The sequence below is a fragment of the Schistocerca cancellata genome, chromosome 1 (assembly GCF_023864275.1).
Source record: "Schistocerca cancellata isolate TAMUIC-IGC-003103 chromosome 1, iqSchCanc2.1, whole genome shotgun sequence".
Classification (NCBI taxonomy): domain Eukaryota; kingdom Metazoa; phylum Arthropoda; class Insecta; order Orthoptera; family Acrididae; genus Schistocerca; species Schistocerca cancellata.
In genome coordinates, this window is record NC_064626.1 from 644,286,090 (window position 1) to 644,311,513 (window position 25,424).

At 43.1% G+C, this 25,424-nt stretch overlaps 1 protein-coding gene across 1 annotated transcript in view; it reads left to right on the plus strand.

Moving 5' to 3' along the window:
* The first annotated feature begins 7,209 nt into the window (after positions 1-7,209).
* Positions 7,210-25,424, plus strand: part of LOC126183392 (uncharacterized) — a 661,091-nt gene continuing 642,876 nt past the window's right edge. Inside the window, exon 1 of the mRNA XM_049925338.1 lies at positions 7,210-7,313. The gene's annotated coding sequence lies outside the window, so the exon portion shown is untranslated. The remainder of the gene's footprint in view (positions 7,314-25,424) is intronic.

Below are 25,424 nucleotides of genomic sequence, written 5' to 3' on the forward strand. Positions count from 1 at the left end.
TATTTGGAAAAATCAGCGGTGGCTGAACATAGCCTGCTTAACAAGCATAAGATTTTATTTGAAGAAACCAGAGTAATAGCCCACACATCGAATTACTGGGACTCTGTGATCCGAGAAGCAGTCGAAATTAGACTTAGCGATAATAACTTTAATAGAGACAACGGCTATGCACTCAGCAACACTTGGAAGAGTGCACTGGATAAAGAAAAATCGCAGAGAAAAACTTCTCGCACTTTACCTCCTGATTTAAGGGATGGCGCTGCAAGCAACACGGGATAGCAACTACATCTATGGAAGTAGAGGGCACCACCTCGCTACGCGCCATATCGCTGACGTATTCCAGCCAATAAGAAGCCGTCATTGGCATATAAAAGTGGGAACCTCGCTAGTTCACGACAGTCAGTTTTAGCCCTGACGAAGACCATGGAGGCAGTGGTCGAAAGCTCGGAGATTTATCCTGATTTGACGCGGCATGTACACCGAGAAATTTTTACTCACATTTGATGTGTAGTTGACAACTGCGTCAGAAGAGAAGGAAAATTTACTCACTTTTGACAGAGAATTGGCTAGGTATAAATCTTATGCGCTGAATTGGCCGATATTTGAAGGGCTTATTTCAATATTGGTATAAGTCCATTACCTCCATTTTTCTTTCTATAATGAGCCAAACAAACAGAAAGAAAGGTTCATCTCTAGCAAGAAGCCATATGCTTGAATATTTATGGTATCTCAACTGCAGAATTTTCAGCGATCATTTAACTTTAGGACTCTGTATCTCAATATGAACAAAAATGGACTTGTACCACTATTGAAAGAAGCCCTTCATTTGTTAAGGTGTTACTCGACACCTCACTGCCATTACACGCAGTCTTGGCAGTTAAATACTACACCTCTTAAGAACTGCAATTGTGAAAAATCAATAACGGAAAATCTTTCGAATTAGTGTACTGCTAGTTTCGCGGAAAATCACATGAAGAAATGGGACTTTTAAATAGTGAATTATTAACAGTTTATAGAACAGTTTTAGTTTTAACTGACATTTGGGGTGCAATAGCCCTGAAGCTGCTCCTCCTTCCAACTGAACAAAATTTCTGGTTGATACGAATAGGAAACTATGGGGACTGACGAAGAGAATGTTTCGCCAAATGGAAGTCGAATGCAACTAACTTTGAGTTGTACCACGCCACTATAAAATCTCTTCAATGCAGAATATAAGTTTTCTGGCAATGAATTTATTTTATAGAGAGAAACTGTGCAAGTTTTGTTGGCCTGGAGACACTGTCCAGCCACATTAATGTGACGACCTTTTTAAAGCCTGAATGGGCATATTTTTCAATACGGACCGCTGAGCGACTTGCAGTGAGATTCTGAGGGTACGAACTGGGATGTGGAGCCATGCCGACACCAGTGCCGTGGCGAGCTGCGCTGGGTTTCTTTGTTGAGGATCCATGGCGCGAAGAGCCCGACCGAGGTGGTCCTATAGATTCTCGATTGGGTTTTAATCCCGGGAGTTTGGTGGCCACTCACCCTAGTACTCAATGAACCACGCGCATACACTGCAAGCTGTTGCATTGCCCTGCTGGTAGATGCCATCGTGCCGAGAAAAATCAAACTGCATCTAGGGTGTGGACATAGTCCCCAAGGACAGATGTCTACATGTGTTGATCCATTGTGTCTTCTTGAAAGGCGAGATCACCCAGGGAATTCACCCGAAAAGGTTACCTATCGCCACGCGATGGACGTCCAGTTGTGGTATTGGCGTACAAATTCCAGCCTTCGTCACCGATGAGTAAGTCAGCATGGACGCATGAACCGCACACCTTGTCCAAAGGCCCATACGCAGCAACGTTCGCCGAACGGTCTTTGAGGAGAATCTGTCGGTAGCCCCTTCGTTCATCTCTGCAATTAGTTGCTCAAAAGTTGCACTTCTAGTACACGTCTCTGCAGCCATCGTTCACTGCTGTCATCTATGTTCTGTGGAGCACGAAAGTTGCCTCGGTGCTGGTTTTGGATGCCGCCAATTTGTCTTGCACGGTATACTGTAAGCACGGTGGGTTCAAATGGTTCTGAGCACTATGGGACATAACTTCTGAGGTCATCAGTCCCCTAGAACTTAGAACTACTTAAACTTAACTAACCTAATGACATCACACACATCCATGCCCGAGGCAGGATTAGAACCTGCGACCGCAGCGGTCCCGCGGTAACAGACTGTAGCGACTAGAACCGCTCGGCCACTCCGGCTGGCAACCACGATGGGTAGCCTTTTCGGAAGTGCTTCCCTCCTTGGCACGGAAGCCAATGATAATGATGATGCTCTTTTGGAGGTCAAATTAATCGCTTCGTTCGTGCATTACAACAGCGACTGCAAGGTTTTCTGGTAGACACGCTTTATATATAGGGTGATTATAATTAAAGTTAAACTTTCAGAACGCTGCAGAAATAACGCCACTGGTCAGAATGACGTCAAATTGCAACGGAATATTATCGAAGAAGGGGAAAAAGTATGGCAGAAGAAAAAATGTGAAAACTGATCAATAGATGGCGCTGTATGTGTCATAATACACAAATGAAAACACCTGTCATGCCCACGACCCATTGACCTTGGAATAAACACGCCGGGTACACGGCTTTTCCTCCTTTCGCGTCTGCTCGATGACTGGCTCAATGCAGGATCGCGCTCTGCTTTTAAAGCTGTATTACAAGAATACAGAAGTTTCGGACATTGAAGGGTTTGAAAAAAGGTGTTCGTCCGATGACTCCCGTAGGTCTGGAGAAAATGATTCGGAAATTCGAAAAGACTGGTTATTGTGGTGTGCAAGCTTCTAGAGGGAGGAAACGAATAGATTCGACGTCAGTGGAAGCAGTGGGCACAGCAATGCAGGAGGAGGCGAGTGGTGGTGTGCAAACGTGTAGTGCACGGAGAATTGCCCGAACATTGGACATAACCGTGAGCACGGTGCGTAAAACCCTACGAAACATCCTTCTTTGCTATCCACTCAAAATTACCCATTGTGGTGTCACCGCCAGACACCACACTTGGTAGGTGGTAGCTTTTAAATCGGCCGCGGTCTGCTAGTATACGACGGACCCGAGTGTCGCCACTGTCAGTGATGGGAGACCGAGCGCCGCCACACGGCAGGTCTAGAGAGACGTCCTAGCTCTCGCCCCAGTTTTACAGCCAACTTGCTAGCGAAGATACACTGACAAATACGCTCTCATTTGCCGAGACGATAGTTAGCATAGCCTTCAGCTATGTCATTTGCTACGACCTAGCAAGGCGCCATTTATCCTTTGCTATGTATCTGATGAAGCATGAACCATCTGACCGATGTACACCAGTTATGGAATAAAGTTAAGTATTACTTCAACTACGTACTTTATTTGCTACTATAATTTCCGTTAACTGTTCCAGACCTCACGCCAGTCTGCGTGAGCTTGCACGCGTACATTTCGGCCTTCTCTAGTAACACGGTGTTGGCTCTTCTGCCAACACTACACCCATGTCCACGGGTTGCAACTCGTTGACCTGCCAGCAAGAGAGACATTTGCTTTAGAATTTCTTGCTCGCATGGAAGTGGACAATGATTGGCCGTGGAAGATTTTGTGGTCAGACGAAGCCCACTTCCATCTAACAGGATATGTCAGTATACAGAATTGTCGAATATGGGCAACGAAAAATCCACATGCAAATCAACCAGTACCGCTTCATCCTGAAAAGGTCACTGTGTGCTGTTGGTTTACGGCACCATTTATCATATGGTCATACTTTTGGAAGATCCTGTTTCCTGTACTGTTACTGGTAAGCGCTATGAATGTCTTTTGCGCAGCCACTTCATTCCAGCTATCCAACAACGTGGATGTGTGTACGGGATCATTTATAAGTAAGATGGCGCCCTTCCGCACATTGCAAATCCAGTTAAGCAGCTGCTGAAGCGCCATTTCGGAAATGCTAGAATTATCGGCCGTCACTTCCGTACAGCCTGGCCGTTCCGATCGCCTGATCTTAATCCGTGTGGCTTCTGGCTGTTGGGCTATTGAAAGGTGCTGTGTTCACTGTGCTGATTGCAAACTTAGCTGCATTGAAGGCACACATTGCGCAACACATTCTTAACGTAACCCCGGAAACACTTCGATCATTTGTGGAACATGCTGTTTCTCAATTTCAACTTGTTGCAGAAAACGGTGGACAGCATATTGAACTCGTTTTGCGCCAGTCACACGGAAATTAATAATCTGATTTGATTTTGGCTGATTCTTTTTCTGCGGTTCTTGACATCAGGACAATTTAAAACCGATGTGATCGATGCTTTTTGTGCCGTTTTTTGGCCTCAGGACAACTAAAAACCGTTTTTTCCCATTCGATGGATATGACCTTGCCGTGGTGGATGGGCTTACGTTAAATAACAGTATCACACCTGTACACACACGCACACTGAGTAGTACAGTTTGTTTAACGTCAAACGTACACCTTAGGCATTGCTGTATGATTCATTTGTCATTTGTAATCGACCACTATTAAATTATGATGCTTACAGTGCCATATATTTCTACATTTTGTTACTACCTTATTTTTCTTCTGCGATACGTTTTTCCCCTTCTCCGATAATATTCCGTTGCATTTGACTTCATTGTGAGGAGTGGTGTTATTTCTACAGCGGTTTGAAAGTTTAATTACAATCACCATGTACATACTCTCTCGTGCTAGAGTCTCAGAGTGGTTATTGCACGTTGACGTCGAATATAGGCGATGGTCACATTAACTTGATTGGATCGTGTGTATTCTTCCCAATGAGGTTCAGCACTTCTGAACAACCTATGTTGATGTCATTTCATTTCATTGACCTCATTCCCACAGTTTGTACTCATTTATTTTCAGTGGATTTAACCCTTTAACGCCAGTGATAGCCGGTGTGGACTGACGTGCTACGGAATCGCCCGCGCGAGATAGCTCCGCTGTAAGGCGTCAGGGGACGGTCACGCGACGCAAGACTAGTCTTGAGCAGCCGCCGTTCTAGGCAAGGTCGTAGTGGAAGTGGTTTGCCGTTGCCTTCCTTCTACCTTCCCGATATTGTCAGTCGTGTATCTGTGCCGTAAGGATGATTGTGATTAGTGCTTGCAGTTGAAGGGAAGGGAGAGATTGAAACCCGGTGCTGGCACATAGCACCAAGGCGGCAGCTGAACATAACGTCTCCATCTGACGAACGGAAAACCTCACTTCGTGACACACTGGGGAGAGGTTTGGTATTTAATCTGTGACATTGGCGCAGATACAGGTGATCAGGAACTTCACACCACCAGTTCCCCTCCCCTAATGCTGGCAGTGAAAATCTTTCTCCATATGGATTCGAACAGGCGTACCTCCGCATTAAGCGCGTGTCTTATCGATTCAGCTAAGGTGTCGGGTACGCGACACCAACTGCGATCAACTAAAGTACATCTTTATTTTGGATCGGTTCTTTGGACTGGCACTGGCTACGTCAGAAGTTCCTACTTCTCTTTAGTGTTAAAATATAAATTATAACTTATAAATTATTGCATATTTTTACTTTTCACATGGAATAGACTATTAATTTTACGTAACAGAGGCGTGTATGTGTTACTGCATCTCTCTCTTGGAAAGAAACATCCGACTATGCTCAGCTACAAAAAATGCTTTTCCCTTTTATCTAATATTTGGCTGAGTCGTCATTTTCTCTGCGCTGCTGTCCGTATGCATGTATGTGGTGTGTGTTATTTCGGACATGTCCGAAGCAACAGACACCAGTTTGATCCTGCAGTCACTATGAATCAAGACGCAAAGGACTTATTTACATTAGGTGCCAGTGGGCATTGATTTAAATTAATGGGGAAAGATGAAATTTTAAACTGGACCGGGATTCGAGCCCTCGTCTCCTGCTTGCTGGGCAGATGCACTGACCACTGCGCCACATGGACGCGTGTGCACACCACCCTCGAACTTTTACGGGATGCTGCTAGTAATGACGATAATGAAAAGGGGCATTACACGAGTAGTGTGTGGAAAAGTCGAGATTTTGGGTCTGACAGGAAGCGTGCTAGGGTAGTCCGTGCAGTTGCAATGAGCCTTGTGTCTGGATGGTGCAGCAGTCAGCGCATATGCCTCATAATCGGGAGACCTGGTTCATATCCAAGTGCAACTCAATTTTTCGACTTTTCCCATTGATTTAATAGAGTAACTACTAGCATCTAACGTTATTAATTCCTATGTGTCTATCTGTATACAGTTTCAGTGTATTTCACTGCTCTGTTGTGTGGTCAATTGCATCTATGACTTAATGATTTCGTTTCATTTAACAGTCGACAAGAAAAGAAAAAAAATAGTAGATATATAACCAGAATTGCTCATTTCAGTAACGGTATGTTTATACAATATTTCATTCAAACCATTCGTAGGAAGAAGAATAGCTGATGATGGAAGGTAGGAAGTGATCTTTAATTGTTCGGGTTACAGTTTGTAAACTCAAGTTTTTGTTCCTCTCATAGTGAGGTCATACTTTCATTGGTCCGGTATTTTACGGGCCTCGATGCGACATTGGTCCATCACATGTCGGATGTCGGTTTTGAAGGGTTAACTCATGTCTTTCTTTATTCTTATGTAAATCTTCATTACGTTACCAGCAGATCTTTCTGAATTATGAATTTTTCACATTTTATGTGCATCTGAGCACTCACTCCCCCTCCCCCCCCCCAAAAAAAAATTCTGCATTTACATAGGTTTAATGGCCTTGTGCAAATTGAAACTTCTGCCAAAAAGGTTTTCCCTTAGTGCGTGCAAACAACCAAGTGTGTGTGCTACTGTGTTCTCTAAATGGGAAGAAATTAAATTTCCTTTACAAAGAAACCGATAAATAACGGGAACTGACTTTACATTTTCCCGGTGGGGAAAGATATGATGCGTGTCATTGCTACCAACCACTATGAGCACCACGCCATGAAAAGAAAGTATCGCGTTTTCTTGATAACCGCAATCACACTATAAGCTTAAGGTGTCCATATCCGCAGCAATTAGGCAGGAGTAAAACAGAACGAGATCGCAGCTTACTATTTATGCGCCGTATCCCCTCATTTCTGTGGACAACCATCCGTGCGGCGTTTGTCGCGGCAGTGCCGTGTGCCTCTGCAACGTTGGCAGCCGTGGCGGCTCGCGGCGGCCAAGTCGAGTGCTGGCGGGACGTGGCCAGTGTGTTCGCGTTCCCCAGTGAGTGCGCTTCACAGAGGTGCGCAGTGTGATTTGCCACTGTTTTATGTTTACGTCGCGTCCGCGCCAAGCGGGGGACTGCTCCATCTCGTAAGTAAGTGCAAATATCGTTTGCTAGTTTTCTGTCCAGCGATCCATTCATAATAAGTCGTTTGCAACTAAATTTGACCTATTTTGAGCGAAGTTCAGTAGAGCACATCAATCTGGTATAAGCGATTTACGGGTTACAATCATGATGAAAACTGCTTTGCATTTGTGATGTGATGTTAAATTTTTTACTTATCAGTACAGACTATTCTCTTCACAAATAGTTTGAGATATTGTTCGGCAGTGCAAAATTTCGTTTCCAGACACCAAACGAATGTTACTGCTGTATTTGTCTTGATATGTGTACTTAAACATTGCGTAACAACTGTTTTCTCATCGTCTTGCCGATGCACTATGTCATTTCGTTAGCAGACCTATGATATTGAGATTCGATAGTGATATATTTTCGTTTCTTTATCCGCTTTTAACTGCAGAAAATCACGTATTATTTATTACGTACTGGTTTTGGGTGCCTTGGGTGCCTACACTGCTTAACACCAAAGAATAATATTCTTCCAAATTCGCTTTTTTTTCCCTTCAAATTACTCATCCGAGGCATCCTCACATGCTCAGGAACATTGATGTTATCAGAGCCCCGAGAATTGTGTTCCAATCATAACTGCGTATCGCTGACACGATATTTCCCATTATTAGGTGGATGAAGAGAGGCGTAGCCAGAAAGAAAGTAAAGCCCTCCCCAACCGACACCGTAGTGATGTGGTATGCCCTCATCGTCCTTCAAACTTTGAACTCTCTTAACCATTTGGATGTAGTTTGACGTGGACCTTAAACAACTAAGCATCCTACTAACCATCAAAGAAAGCTACTACAGATGTATAAAATTATACTTGTTGTTAAAAGTAAGATAACTTGCTACGCAGCACACAGGGAATTGTTTTTTGTCCATGGAAATTTGCTTGGTGTTTCTTCTTCCTCGAGAGCGTGCACTTTGCTGATCGGTATTTTTATTTTTTCGTGTCTAATTCTTCTTTCTTCATCAAGTACGTTTAACGACTTCCATCGCTGAAGATTTATGTTAAAGAAGATGGGAAGAACTTGTTATCGAAGTGTCACATCATGGAGACAGATGGTGAGGAACATTTGAGACAAAAGTTCTTTTCAGCAAATTCTATATCTTCGTGCAAGTGAATCTGACTCAATCAGATCTTACTTGAAAGTGAGACAGAAACACTCAGAACTGTCTGATTATTGGACAGGGAAACATAGTGTCCTCTTTATTTCTACCTCGACTGTGGGCTTACACGTAAAATGGCTGTTAGTGGTATGACGTGTGGGGACGGCGTTTATATTTGAAATATGTTAATGAGGAGAGAAAAAATAGCGAAAAATGTCCTTATAAAGCGTTCGTGGTCTTGGGACCGGCCAGCATATGGCAATGAAAGGGCAGTAATTACCTTCTAGCGTAATTATATACTCTGAAGATGCAGGTTGCGAGCGGTATTCAGTACGAGCCAGTTGGTTTACTCTTGTCCCCAAATTCTTTTCTTACATCTTAATTACTGAAATAGTGTATTATTTGTGAACTGAAGTAGTTTTTTCCTTTTTTTTTTTGCTTCGAATTTGATAAGCAACCAGCAGATGGATGAAGACACAAGATGTATGATGACCTTTTTATACCGGTCTAGGACATGTTACAAATTAAAATATTTTACACAGATGTCTAAAGATGATAATAGACATGGAAGTGACTTTCGGAGAGTTAAGTATGGGTGACGAGACCGTTGCCGTCAGTATCAGGTCTTAACGATCTGTCAGACAGTATTAGTTGACTTTTAACGTATGGAACTCATCAGTGGTGAAGAAATCTTAAAGCTAAAGTGTCATCTACCTGAAGATTGGTGTTTGAACACCACATCACTTTACTAGGTGTGCCACAACCTTCCTCCGATCTTTGAACTGACAACCAGCCAATTGTAGGGGAAGCAACAGTTTGATGTGGCTCCTAACGATGAGGAAATTCGGCTTTTTACTCGTTAATCAACAGTTTCATGAATGAAAGAAGCGATAAATGACACATAAATATCCTAAATCTCGTCGGGAATCGACCGCAATATCTTTAATCCGTCGTATAGTATTTAGCCACTGTTCAACCGGGGCCAACCTTATGTGGATAAAATAGTCTAATGTACAATCGTATCTACATCATAACCGCAAGAGAATTAGTAGCTTAACGTGATAATTATAGCAAGCAACTAACTGTCATTTCCTCACATACATAACGCTTAGAGAATCATGTTAAAGGCCAGAGCAGTTTCAGAAAGCTAGCAGGAAGTAGGTACAATATCTTTGGCTTTTTAATGTGGAGAACAGCGCCACTGAGACAAACGTATCGAATGAGTAGAGGAAAATCGGTCTCATAGTGAGCAAGTTCTTCTTCATAGGGTGTTACGTGACGAAATAACAGAAACAGCTACACAGTAAATATAAGAAAGGTGTCGGATTTAGCGACCGCATGTTCCCAAATTTCGTAATAATGCAGCACGTAACACAGTTTCGACGATTACTAAAAAGTATTGTGGTTTTACAGGGAGCCGCACAGTAGCTTGTGTTATATTTTGGCATTGATACGGCACAAATTAATGAAAGAAACCAGTACGCTTCCTCTGTCAACTCTCAGCTCACTCCATTTTTATGAGAGATACGACAATACAGTAGTATGTACCACTTATAAATTCGATGAAAAAATCTGAATTGCCTCCATTGACATACAAGGACACAACTGGAGCCAAAGCAGCTCAATTTGACTGCTCTAGAATTGTCTTCTCTCGGTGCTGTTGTTGCGAACCTCGACTGTCGATCTGCAAATCAACTCAAATGTTGCAGTATTACAAATTAACCGTGCGCAGCTCGTGGTCGTGCGGTAGCGTTCTCGCTTTCCGCGTCCGGGTTCGATTCCCGGCGGGGTCAGGGATTTTCTCTGCCTCGTGATGACTGGGTGTTGTGTGATGTCGTTAGGTTTAAGTTCTAAGTTCTAGGGGACTGATGACCATAGATGTTAAGTCCCATAGTGCTCAGAGCCATTTGAACCATTTTTGAACAAATTAACCACAGGTGTCCGCACAGGAGGGCAATATTCTAAAACTGCTACTTTTTATAACTCATACTGTTTGACAATGCATATTGCCCGAAGAACTAAATTTGACAAGAAATACATAATTTGTTGTATCGTAAACGATTAATAGATACCCATTCAATGTCTCTTAGGTGGAATACTTTGACAGCAAAAAAGGTAAACATATTTATTTGTATACGCAAGGTACAGGGTTATTACAAACGATTGAAGCGATTTCACAGCTCTACAATAACTTTATTATTTGAGATATTTTCACAATGCTTTGCACACACATACAAAAACTCAAAAAGCTTTTTTTTAGGCATTCACAAATATTTGATATGTGCCCCCTTAGTGATTCGGCAGACATCAAGCCGATGATCAAGTTCCTCCCACACTCGGCGCAGCATGTCCCCATCAATGAGTTCGAAAGCATCGTTGATGCGAGCTCGCAGTTCTGGCACGTTTCTTGGTAGAGGAGGTTTAAACACTGAATCTTTCACATAACCCCACAGAAAGAAATCGCATGGGTTTAAGTCGGGAGAGCGTGGAGGCTATGACATGAATTGCTGATCATGATCTCCACCACGACCGATCCATCGGTTTTCCAATCTCCTGTTTAAGAAATGCCGAACATCATGATGGAAGTGCGGTGGAGCACCAGCCTGTTGAAAGATGAAGTCGGCGCTGTTGGTCTCCAGTTGTGGTATGAGCCAATTTTCCAGCATGTCCAGATACACGTGTCCTGTAACGTTTTTTTCGCAGAAGAAAAAGGGGCCGTAAACTTTAAACCGTGAGATTGCACAAAACACGTTAACTTTTGGTGAATTGCGAATTTGCTGCACGAATGCGTGAGGATTATCTACCGCCCAGATTCGCACATTGTGTCTGTTCACTTCACTATTAAGAAGAAATGATGCTTCATCACTGAAAACAAGTTTCGCATTGAACGCATCCTCTTCCATGAACTGTTGCAACCGCGCCGAAAATTTAAAGCGTTTGACTTTGTCATCGGGTGTCAGGGCTTGTAGCAATTGTAAACGGTAAGGCTTCTGCTTTAGCCTTTTCCGTAAGATTTTCCAAACCGTCGGCTGTGGTACGTTTAGTTCCCTGCTTGCTTTATTCGTCGACTTCCGCGGGCTACGCGTGAAACTTGCCCGCACGCGTTCAACCGTTTCTTCGCTCATTGCAGGCCGACCCGTTAATTTCCCCTTACAGAGGCATCCAGAAGCTTTAAACTGCGCATACCATCGCCGAATGGAGTTAGCAGTTGGTGGATCTTTGTTGAACTTCGTCCTGAAGTGTCGTTGCACTGTTATGACTGACTGATGTGAGTGCATTTCAAGCACGACATACGCTTTCTCGGCTCCTGTCCCATTTTGTCTCACTACGCTCTCGAGCGCTCTGGCGGCAGAAACCTGAAGTGCTGCTACAGCCGAACATTACTTTGAGTTTTTCTACGTATCTTTAGTGTGTCGTGACCATATGTCAATGAATGGAGCTACAGTGAATTTATGAAATCGCTTCAATCATTTGTAATAGCTCTGTATATATCTCTATATATTAATGTGAATATAAAAGCCACCGTTTTGTTTTAACGATCAGAAATTACTTATTTTTTATGATTAATTCTAGGGTATTCAAGAAATATTTTCATTAATACATTAATAACGTTTTCACTGAAAATTAAAAATCTGAAATAGGTAAAACCCAGAAAGATGGAGAAAATAACGCAACACAGAAACAACAGGAATAATTGCCAAATTAATAAACTTTACAACAACTATGGTCTTTCCTATATGGAAAGTAGGCACGCAGAAAATCGCTAAAATTGCACGAGAATAAATATTTCATTGCTTACCATCGGTATGTAACATTTGGAGGTGGTAGATGACGTCTTAGGGGAAAAAAAAATGTTAGACACAAAATTTTGGCTGACGCTTTCCAACGACGCTAGGCGTGCTTTAGTATTTGGAGACTCTGATACGAGATTTAACCGAATTAGCGAGGTCTACCAACTAAATGTGCTGCATACTACAAAGTCCCACAAATTCATAGTGATTTTGAACAAGAAAGCCTTAAGAATTAATGTCTCTTAGTGGAGAAATATCTTTTAGAAGCAGTCAGGAACTTAAATTCTCCATTTCACATGGAGCAGATGACTGGATTATAGACAACGCATAAGGCATATACACGCTGCAGAATGCCTATGTTCTGCCGTGTCCAGGGGACATGACCAGTACAAAAGGCTGCCTGCCGTCGCAGGGGTGCGTCAGTTTACATTTTGTCTGTCAGAAGCATTGTTTCCCATGACGTGATCTATCGCCCCTAGACATCTGATACAAAAACTTTGAAACATCTTGCATACGTACCGGGTGCCCCTCATAAAAATGGACAGGCACACGTTCACCGATGCTTCAGCAGATATTGGTAATTTCATTCTTGCGATATGTAGCTGGAGTTAGCCCAAACTACTGCTCATCACGCCTTTAATGGACGGCAAGACGGAATGCGTCGGTTTACTTTCCACTGCAAGCAAAATGATTTTGAAAACGGAATTTTACGTGCCGATTCGATAAAGTGGTCCTGAATTTGTCTAGTGCGATACCTGCTTTACCGATATGTATTAAGAACGTTAGTAGAACAGGAAGAATAACTGGTACTCTAGCAGCGATTGAGCAACGCTGAGGAAAGGCGGTAGCGTTCAGCGCGGGCCAGGACCTGCTGTCGCTGCCGGAGTAATAGTTTTCCTTCGTGTTTTACTGACCCTGTTAACACATATCGATAAATCGAATGCAGCACTAAACTAATTCGGGACCGCTCTATCTAACAGCCAGTTAAAATTCCGCCTTAAAAATTATTTTGTTTGTAATGGGACACAAACCGACGCTTATCGACAATGGGTGTCGCTTGAAAGACGTGATGGGCAGTATTTGTCAGGGTTGGCTTGGCTCACACTGCAAAAACGAAATTTCATATTAGTTCCGAAACATTAGAAAAAATGCACCTGACTACTCTTAGGAAGCCTCACAATTTTAGCAATGATTCCAGGAGGGTACAAGTGCAGCGCCTGTTGCTGAAGCCTACGAAATTACCTGTACTACATGCAGTAATTATCCTACCATTATAATCTATCAGAAATTACCCAATGCGGTGAGAGATAAACTCATACATGCATAAATTACTGTGTGACGCTTAGTCGTTACGTGTGAATAAAAATAACGGTGGTAGTTAGTAAATTTTAAACTTGTTTCCCTTTTTTTTGCGACACGTTTCGGAGGCTTTATTCCATCATCAGGTACATTGCTAAACACCAGAACTGCCATATGATAGTGCAGCAAAGCCTTCGAAATTTAACATAAATAAAAGAAACATAAAATATAGCAAATGGCTACGTCGTGCTTTTATTTTTTTTATTTATTTTATGTTATTTATTTATGTTTAAAATATAGTCACGGAAAATAGCTATCAGAAACGTGTAATGCTTATTCGTAATGCTTAACAAATCTGAACTGGTGTCATTTATTGACCACATCAAGTTTTGGAATTTATTGCGTACATTTTGGAATTCCTATCATTTGTTGGCTGTGCGCTGGGCGCGCGTGCGGAATATGGTGATATGAATTCGACCAACAGCAAAATTTTGCTAATGTAACTGGACAGTTAAACGTGTGATTCTTCGCTATTCTCCGAGAAAATCTTTTAATTTACATGGTCACACAGGGAGGGTTTTTTATGTTCTGGCATTGAGTTCTGCTTTCCATTAACTTCAGTACGGTCAGGCCTGTTGAGTGGCACAAGCTATTCATCGACTTCTCGAATGTGCTGTGTATTCTGCGCAATTAGGGGGTATTCGTGAGCTCTGAATTGACTTACGTTGCAGTGCAGAGGCCCTAAAAGTGTACATTTACTTTCTTAGCTCCTTTGACTGCAGGAAGGATGTTTGGTCTGCCTTCAGTTTCCACCCAAATTCGCTCCGACGTCTGTGGACTGATGGTAGTGATTGTCCAGCAAGCCACACTCTGAGGCACTGGCGATTACGCATTACTGTGATATAAATGCGGACTTATTGTTCTCCTACAAGAAAAATTCGAGGGTTGCAATGTCTGGGACCGTGGTGGGCGCATCGTCGTTTAAATGTTTCGTCAAAAGCGCGCCCCACTTCCAGACACCCGATGCTCTATTGCACCGCTCTGTTAGGACCACAAGTGCTACTGCAGATGTGCGAGCAGTGACAAGCCATGTTCAATCGATACGCCCATTGTGATGATCTTCGCCTATTATCATCTCATGATTCTCTGCACACTTGGAGGTATTCCGCACGAGTTTCCGAAAATTATATGGATACTTCGAAGCCTGCACTCGAACGTTATACCTACTAAGTGTTCCCGAAATTTGAAATGTAGCATCTTAGAAATAGTTCCCAGAATGATATTTTCATCAGTGGGATTCAACGCCGCATGCGAGATTTATCAGTTGGTAGCAGCTTCTGCTGGATTCATGGGCGTCCAATGAAATTTTTCCGGAGAGGGACTCTTTAAAAACTGTAACTTTTATAGAGATCTAAATAAATCGGTCAGTTTCGAGATGCAGCATGCCATAAGAACTAAATTATATTAGTGACAGTGCATGGATCTTTTGCTATATCGAATTGGCATGTAAGAATTCCGCTTTAAAAATCGTTTTGCTTGCTGTGCAAACAAACCGACGCATGATGCATTCCGTCCTGCCGTCCATCAAAGAGGTGCTGAGCAGTATTTGGGCTGACTCCAGCTACATATCACATTTACTTTGTACACGAATAATATGTTAACTCTGTACTCCAGATTCCAGTAGAGGGATGATGATGAGGTGGTGGTGGTGGTGGTGGGGGGGTACTCCCCCTTGCCTTCCATCACGAACGCGGGGGGGGGGGGGGGGTGCTCCCCCTTGCCTTCCATCACGAACGCCATGCCGAGATCTGGGGGTGGGGGAGGGGGGGGGCAAACCGGGGTATCTGTCCCGGGCGGCAATTTCAGGGGGCGCCAAATTAATATTCTTGAAGAAAAAAACCTTGTTCCACAAATCACCTAGTATCCAGTGCACGTTGGTCTGTCGATTATTCATGTGACATTGAAACGCATCCCATTTAGTTTTTGAACATTTTTGAACACATTCTAAGTTGGTCTCTGAAGAATCATAAGTTGATTTTTGAATGCGTGCTTAGTGTACGTGATGTCTTTGCTCCGTCGCATGTAGAACTAAAAAAAATTCCCACAGACAGCAGGGGACGAGGCTATCTGAGCTGAGCCGAATAAACCAGAACAGGTGACTGTCAGTCGCTGTTTATGTGGTTGACTGGGTGTGCGAACTATCAGCGTTGTTATAATTATTAATGAAATCCATAGATTCAGACTACCAGAGTGGAAATAAACGATTAACAGGAATAACAAGTAAGAGAGCTTACAGATTGTCTTCTCGGTGTATCCAGGAAAACGACATTTCGCGGGAAATTTTTACTAGTTCGTTACACTACCTTTTGTATAGTACCCAGTTAGCAGCCGCATTAAGTTCTATTCTCGGAATAGCGCGGAAAACGTGTTGAACGAACACGTAATAGCGGCTAACCGGAGAATATACGCGCGATAACTGAACCTGTGATTCTGGCAGGGTCATTGAAGTTAACGGGAGATTAAATTTTGGCAGTCACAGGAATAGTTACAGAATTAGTGACGACAAGATTACTAGCAAGCGGAAGGAGAAGAAACTGGGACATCATACAAATTATGTGGAAATTTATATTTCGTACTAGTTCTTTCGGATCTCATGCTTGAGAACCTGGAGCCTATGAATGAAATGTGAAACTATTTTGTAACATAAAACTTTTTGCTTGTAATAGGCATTTGATATTGGTACTTCGTGAATTATGTTCTGTCGTGTTAATTTTATAAATGAGGTGCATTAAAATGACCGTTTGTGCCAAAGCAGCCTAGCTTATTTGGGGTGTGTTACTCGTACAACTGCTGCAATATTAGAGAGCCCTATTTTGTTTTATCTAGCAGACAGTGGTAAGATAGACATAATCAAATCAAGAAACCACACGTCTGGGATACTATTCGTGTTAAGAGCTTTTTCAGAATTAGATAACGATATTTTGATTTTTTATGTAGCAAAACGTCTGACGAACTTTCGCAGAAAGGAAAGCACGCCCTGTAAAGCTGTAGCAAGATTAGAGATAAAAAATGTGCTGAGACCTAAGGGTTGAAGAAATGTGTACTGTCTTGCTTGTTCTTACCTATTCTGGTTTTATGTTTCCTATATTTAATTTTTGTGTCACACAAAAGAGAAAGTTATTAGTTGATGAGCAATAAAGAGTGCAAATTTTATGAAGACTTCTTATTCTCCTGCTCACAAATAATCCCATCCAGTATTAATGGTGAGTCTTTTTAAGGGGATAGGATGTCAAACTGGCCGACTAGGAGCAGGAGAGGCACCGCAGGACATTTTAACTTCCATTGTTCTGAATACAGGTTCCTTGATGTCTTCCAATAAAAATATACATGTTTGAATTCCACAGAGCGAAATATAGTGACGTGCGATAGAAGAATGCTGTGTGAAGAGGCGTGGCACTGCACTTTGGCACACTTAAAACCAAATATCATTCTTACATTTCCTCGAACATATATGTTTCATATATCAAAAGATGTGTGCTACAAAATGAACGTATTTTTGAAAAATCGATTTTTTAAAATTTTTGACGCCGTTCCTCAAACGCTCGAGGGGTGCGGAGACACTATCAGGTTTTTGCCCCGATTCGGAAATATCGTAGATGCTGCGCTGACGGGCGCATATGGCTGGATCTGTACATTGTATGTATATTGCCTCGGCGCTTTTTGAGGACATACGCTGTTGTCCAGGGCACATAAATTCCCTGTGGAACATGTTGAATTGATTTTGCTGGGCGGCGCAAGTACTTTTAAGCCGCCTTTCTCTGCCTGATTATGGATCTATCCTCCACCATAAATGTCATATTCGTTCCAGTCCCCAGAAACAGGGCGTTCCGTCTTACAGGTCTCTGGTGCACACCTTTATTTCCTTCCGTTTATATGGATGGACGTTCGCCGAGGACAAAATGCCACATTCTGCCTGTGAAGAAGTTGTTAGTACATTCGGAAACCTGACTGGACACAAGGCGCGGATTCAGAGTTCGATTCTGAGGTTGGGGGCGGGTCGCCAGTTTTAAAGCGTCTCCCTCCTCTCCCCCATAAATAAATTACCATCACTCCCACTTTTAACTTTCTACCTATGTGTGCAAATATTTAAATACAATAATAATAAATTTAATTAATATAAAATATTTAACTAAATAATAATAATTCTTTACACCAGTGCCTAGAACGCACTTCATCATTTTCCAAGAAATTTTAATTCAGGAAAATACTGTATTTGAGAACGTGAATAGATAAAACTGCAACCAGTTACTTTTTCCATGAACCAGTTTTCGAACCTTTTCAGGTTTGTCTTCAGATGGTTTTCCGGAAGTTATATATCTATTTGCAGCATAATGCTGGGTGCTGGCTTGCGTCAGTATGGGCGGCTCTTTCTGTTAATGTCCACCTGTCTGTTTCGATTGTGGTAGCCAATCGGTACATCATTTCACACACTTTTACACAATATGTACGTATTTACACTGTGATAGCGAAACTTTGCAAGCATCTAGCATGAACTATACATAGATAAACCAAGCGAATGAATTTCTGGAGGAAATCTAAAAAAGTGCCTTTTGCAGATGACCTAGCTATATTCTGAGATAACGAAGCAACAGCACATTTCAGACATCTAGATGAAATATCTGATCCTACAGGTGGAGAGATTTACTCACAGAAGGCTCGACTACAAAAAATGAAGAGAGCTTACAGAAGACGCAGGACACAACCAATAAGAAATACGTGTCCATTCACACAAAAATCAAGCGCTGCAAGACAGTAAAATCGCCGGCCGAAGTGACCGAGTGGCCGAGTGGTTCTAGGCGCTACAGTCTGGAACCGCGCGACCGCTACGGTCGCAGGTACGAATCCTGCCTCGGGCATGGATGTGTGATGTCCATAGGTTAGTTAGGTTTAAGTAGTTCTAAGTCTAGGGGACTTATGACCTCAGATGCGGATGACTGCAAGTAATAACGCGGGGGGGGGGGGGGGGGAGGGGAGAGATAGCAACAAACTTTACCACCTTTCCTGAAACAAATGCTGGATCCGCGCCATGTGTGTGTGTTAGGTTTCGCATCGATCGGCGTTCTCGGAAGGCACGCTGCCACTTGGAAGTTGGTACTGTGAAAGTGATCTGCCAGTGGCGAAGTTTCGAGACCGGCAGAGACAGCGCCGGGACTCGAGCGCGACCCGGGTGAAAGCAGTGCCACCTGAAAATAACGCCGCTAACATGGCCGCGCTGCGCGGCGGTCCGGGTAAACACTGGCTGCCCGTGAACCGCGCGCCGCGAAGTAGGTCGCCCCACGTGGCTGGCCACTCGCTTCCGGACGCGGGACCACGTGCGCGCCCGCCACACGTACGCCCGGGACCTCGCCGCCCGCCGGCTCAGTCTTCTGGCACTGATACCGACGCCGCACTTGGGCTCCGACATCGGAAGCTAGTAAATTCGTATTGAAATTTCAACTCTGACTGCGGTGATTCTGAAACTGAGGTTTTACCGAACGTAAAGTTAGACTTTAAAAACAAAACGTCAGACTGTAGCAACAACATTGGCTGCCGCATACCCCTGACGGGCGAAGGGGAGTGTTGTCTACCGAGTTGCCTCGGCCCGCAACAAGGAAATGCTACTCATAACAAATCGCCTTAGACATTACTCTACCAAAATATTATTGTACTTCGGCGTGAGGGCTCTTCTGTCGGCTTATCGTGATATTTCACGAGGACACTAAGAATAAGCAAACTGTGCTGAAGGCATTCACACTGCGATGCGTTTTTCTTAATCCCCACTGCACTTGGGGAGTCAAGTGCAATAGTGGTTGAGAAGCATATCCACTGTGAGGAAGAGTAATGCAATTTCTTGAAGACGTGTGTCCACTAGCGAGTAAACTTCCGCAAGTCGCATGTACAAATTACTTCTGCAAGTCATTTGATGTGTAATCATCCCCAACAAATTAACTTCAGAAAATTTCGAGTTTCAGAAGTAGCGTCCGCAAGTGCAAACATCCCCAGCAAGTTAGCTTAAGCAAATTTCGACTTTCAGAAGTAGCTTCCGCAAGTTAATGTTAACAGTTCTTTGCATTTTACCGCAATTACTTACCGAACTTTCCAGTTGCCGGAAGTTTTCTGTGTTCAATACCGATACGAGAATGTCAGTGTCGAAAAGATAAATACTTGTGGTCCAGTGAAAGAACGCAATCGTTAATTCAGAAAGTTGAGTGCTCTCCTCTTTTGTAGGGCACGAAACACACCGATTTTCAGAATAGGGTTATAAAGCAGGACGCAATAGAAAATATTGCGCTATATTTTGAGATAAGATACGCCGACATACACTAAAAAATTCACAAACTGCCCGCTCACTGAAGACAAGAAATTAATAAAGTATTTTTTAAAAAAGTCATATTTTTTCGCCTCTATATCCATTTCTTCATCCGGATATTTTTTGTTTTTCTTAACCTTTTGTCTTCACGATTTTTGTGTAATAATAATAATAATAATAATAATCATTATATTGCAATGATTGGGGCAGCTGCTATGGTTATTAAGTCCAATACTTAAAGCTTCTACTTGCCTATCTCAAGATGCACCACTATAGCGAAAACATCGCTCAAAGTACTTGCAGCACCTTCCTGAAATCAGTACGCCCAAGCTACACGAAGAAGTAAACCCGGGCAAGTTTTTGTTATAATGTAAACTCGTCGACAAATACTTGCAGATGTCACTTGCTAAGTTACTTGCGAATGGACACACTCCTAAGGATGCTTCTGCAACAGATACTTCGGGACAAGGAATAGGAAACATCTCAGAAACGGCTTTCATGTAAAGGCTGTCTGTAAAATTAGTATTTAAGTGTAGTCTTTCGTGTTCATTTCATTTACTCCAGTCTCCGTTTATGAGTGGGTCTTCAGCCTGAAAGTGATTTTACACAAGCCTAAGAGAAGTGTGATTTGGAATTACTTCGAGCTTGTCCATTCTTCAAAATGCACTCTGAGACACACTTATAAAAAAACGGCGCACCACGAACAAATAACCGAATGGGACTTAAATCGATAGATGTGATACACATGTACAGACAAACAAATGATGTACAGACAAACAAATGACTACAAGTTAAAAATGGATGATTTATTCAAGGGAAAGAGCTTCACAAATTGAAGACAGTAAGGCGTTGGTCCACCTCTGGTCCTTATGCAAGCAATTATTAGGATTGGCATTGATTGATGGCGTTTTCGGATGTCCTCCTGAGAGATATTCCGTCCAATTGGCGCGTTAGATCATCAAATGCCGAGATGGTTGGAAGTCCCTGTCCATAATGCTTGAAATGTTCTCAGCTGGGGAAAGATACAGCTACCTCGCGGGCCAAGATACTGTATGGCAAGTACGAGGACAAGCAGTTGAAACTCGCCGTGTGTGAATGGTCATTATTATCTTGCTGAAATGTAAGCCCAGGGTGGCCTCCCAAGAACGACAACATAGCAGGGTGTAGAATATCGTCGACGTATCGCTGTGCTGTAAGGGCGTCATGGATGACAACCAAAGGGGTACTGCTATGGAGAGAAATCATACCCCAGAACATCACTCCTGGTTGGCGGACGACAATCGGGTTGGCGTCCCGTCGCTGTCCGGAGCATCTCCACGCACGTCTTCGCTGAGTATCGGTGATCAGTTCGAAGCGGTAGGTATTCGTCACTGAAGATTGTTGCACTCCAATCAATGATATTCCAGATCGAAGACGTGTCTATAGACATATGTGGAGGATTCTACACTTCGAACCTATCCTTTGGACCTATTTTACAATATTACACGGGGCTACTGCGGAAACTAATACTGAGGATACCGAGCGAGGTGGCGCAGTGGTTAGCACACTGGACTCGTATTCGGGAGGACGACGGTTCAATCCCGCGTACGGCCATCGTGATTTAGGTTTTCCGTGATTTCCCTAAATCGCTCCAGGCAAATGCCGGGATGCTTCCTTTGAAAGGACACGGCCGACTTCCTTCCCCGCCCTTCCCTAATCCGCCAGTCCAATCCAATACTGAGCAGATTCTTGATGAGGATAGGACGCTTGTCACAGTTTGCTAAATAATCTTACCAGTATTCTTTCACTGTTTTGTTCTCCCCGTGAATTGGAGTGATTCGTTATGATACGGAGTATGCTTAACGAAAGCAAAGAAAACTAACCGTTGTGTCTACGTCCTGTAGTTGCTAGATGTAACCTCGGAAATAGCCTTAATCGGCACCAAGCTGCATACGTTCTACAAAACTTAGGCTTCTTTCCTGTTTCTTGCCACAAAGATTATTGCACCGAAAGTGATTTGCAGTTTGTGGACTTTCGTAGCTATTAGTCGTGCGATTATTGGATAGAATTAAAACAATTGGGAAGTTAATGACGATGTTATACATCTTATTTTCACTGTAATATTTGTTCTGAAACTCGTCAGTTGATACTTTCTTCTGTAACTTCTAGTACACAAACTAAATAACTCGTAGAATTAAAGATTAGTATAGGTAATGCGATTATAGAACTTGTGTGTCAGATAACTGAATCAGGCACCTGGTCTTACTTGGTCGTACCTGGAGCGCTAGCAAACATAGCCGAAGTCTGCGCCACGGTCCTATGCTGAAATAACGCGGCCTTCGATTCATATCTATAAACAGTTTCCATTTCAAAGCATCCCACATTAAATCTGAATTTTCAAGTACGTGCGTAAAACAAGGCTGTATTATACAGTAGGCAGTTCCCTAGTGTTTCATTCGATGTGTTCCTGGGCATTATCTCTGCTCAAGCACTGCACCTAGTTTCTTGGTGTAGAACGTAGCAGCGTAAAAATAAAATGTAAATAGAGTAGGATGACAGCAGCTACAGACAGGTTCTGTGAAATATTTATTTTGGCAGCCATTTACGAAAGTGAGCGGTTGTGGGCAGCTTTTTTCGAGAAACCATTTTTATCCTCCTGTTTATTTCTTAACTGGAGATCCACTTGTTGTTTACAGCTGTCCAAAGTATAAAAATTCGTCAGCTGTTTCTATATATTCATTACTACCCTTTGATATTTATTTATGGCCATGGTGGCTGTACAGTTTCGAAGTCTGATTATAATTAACCTTCAGTCATACTGCCGTACATTCTGTGTTCAATTCCTCCATCCTTTGCTGAAGTTCTTCTGGATCCGAAACAAACGAAACTTTGAAAATACCATGTTCAAACTGAATGGGTTTGGGATAAGAGCTGTTTATGCGTATTCCTCCTTCATATCAGCTTAATGAATTCGTGGACTCTTCCAGGATTGCAGAAAAGAGTTTTGGGGAAATGGTATCGCGTTACCCACATGTTTTCTCAATTTTGAACTTTTCGCTCTGTAGACGTAGTCTATGTATCCCTCAACAAACTGATGCAATAGTTATCTTGAGGTTGTGTCCACATTTTTTTTTTTTTAACTCTGACATGTTTCGCTGAAGTCACAGCTTCGTCAGTGGGTTTGTATTTGCTTTCTTGTTAGACGTGTTGTTGTCTCTGTAACATTCTGTACTTTGCATACCACTATTCTTTTACTGTATATCATTTTTTTAAGTTTCCATTGTATACTCACTGTGAAACTGCACTTGCACGTCGCTTTCTCTTGTTGTGAGTAGATTCATTTCCTTGGTTGTCAGCCGGCCGGAGTAGCCGTGCGGTTCTAGGCGCTACAGTCTGGAGCCGAGCGACCGCTACGGTCGCAGGTTCGAATCCTGCCTCGGGCATGGATGTGTGTGATGTCCTTAGATTTAATTAGGTCTAAGTTCTAGGCGACTGATGACCTCATAAGTTAAGTCGCATAGCGCTCAGAGCCTTGGCTGTCAGCGGCTGCCAGCTCAAATTTTATTGTGAGAAAATCGAACGCTAACTTAAAGTTCACAAAACAGTGTACAAAGTGCCGACTGATTTTCAGTTCTTCTTTCTACAGCTAGGTTGACAACCTGTAGATGCTCCATTACGCCCTTTTCCGAAGTCAGCTTATTCTTTTTCCCTCGTTTCAGTCTTAAGTAATTCAGACGGGCAATAAAAAATCGGTTTTACAAAAAGTAATTGCAGATCTTCTCCGAGGATATTACGTTAGTTTTTGTCTCGTTATAACCGTTTGTACCACTGACAAAACACTAATGGGCCTGTAGTTCTTCACATTCTGTCAGCTCCCTTTCTTGCGGATTACAATTTCAGCACTGTTGCTGATATTGTCCTCTAATATAAACGTGTAATGTGTGATTATTATTAAAGTGCAGCTATTCACAGAGGTTCAGAGTGGTCTGTAATTATTGTACGGAATCGAAACGTTGGAGATATTCTAATGCATTAATGCGGAACCGATTCACGCTTAAAAAAGTAGTTCCAATTTTGGCCACCACATGCAAATCTGGCGCTGTGACAGCTAGAAAGACGTATAGAAATGTTTCCATATGTACTAGATTTGGAACGGAACGTAAGCGGGAAAGGCAAAACAAGTGAGAAAGGCATCATGTTGATTTTATTATTAGCCGCCACTTTCACAATTTGTTCATTTGCTGCTGTACAGCACCACATTTGCACCTAGTGGGCAGAATTTGAGTTAATTTTTTCTAGCGTAAATCGGTTCCACAGTGACGCATTACAATATCTGCCATGCTTCGCTACCTTATGATAATTACAGGCCACACTGAACCTCTGTGAATAGCTGCACTTTAATAATAATCGCACATTACACGTTTATATTAGAGGACAATATCAGCAACAGTGCTGAAATTGTAAGCCGCAAGAAAGGGAGCTGACAGAACGTGCGGACGATGATACCTGCTACCCGATAGACGTGGATCTGGAGATGAGGGTGGCCCAAGTATGGAGACAGGAGTGTGGCGGCGGCTGGATGTGTGGGTCACCGGCACTGAGCAGTGAACACTGCACGGTGGAGCAATAGGGCACCCACCACCTGCAGGCCAACGGCTGGCCCACTGCAGCTGCCGCGGCCGCATCTGCTGGCTGGGAGCGCAGGTTCCTTACCTGCCGGCCGCCCCGCTGATTGTCTCCTGCATCCTGTGCTGTGCTGTGCTTTCCGGAGGTCCCAGGAAGTTCATTAATATGCACCGCTCCCTTCGTCTACCCGCTCACACCCAGTCTGCGGTTGCGACCTCTGTGAAGATCCGAGGTGCGCCGACAGTTCGCGCAGATCGAGCCAATTATCCGACTCTCTCGCTTACTTTTCATTGAATGCTCCACCGCCAACGACAATACTACTGAAAACTTAAGACCACTTTGCTTGTACTCAGAACCTCTGTGCCGTAGTGTATCCATTATTGAACACTTGCGTTTGAAAAATATCCAGTGTTCAGATATGAAGTATGACGCATCGAATAAAAAGAGTGCTCATATCACTTTCATTGAATATCAGAAATGAGCCAGAAAACTTACGCATTTACGAGATGAACTACGATGAAGGACCGTAGACATAGGTTGTTGTTGTTGTTGTTGTGGTCTTCAGTCCTGAGACTGGTTTGATGAAGCTCTAAAAAAATGGTTCAAATGGCCCTGAGCACTATGGGACTTAACATCTATGGTCATCAGTCCCCTAGAACTTAGCACTACTTAAACCTATCTAACCTAAGGACAGCACACAACACCCAGCCATCACGAGGCAGAGAAAATCCCTGACCCCGCCGGGAATCGAACCCGGGAACCCGGGCGTGGGAAGCGAGAACGCTACCGCACAACCAAGAGATGCGGGCGATGAAGCTCTCCATGCTACTCTATCCTGTGCAAGCTCCTTCATCACCCAGTACCTACAGCAGCCTACATCCTTCTGAATCTGCTTAGTGTATTCATCTCTTGGTCTCCCTCTACGATTTTTACCCTCCA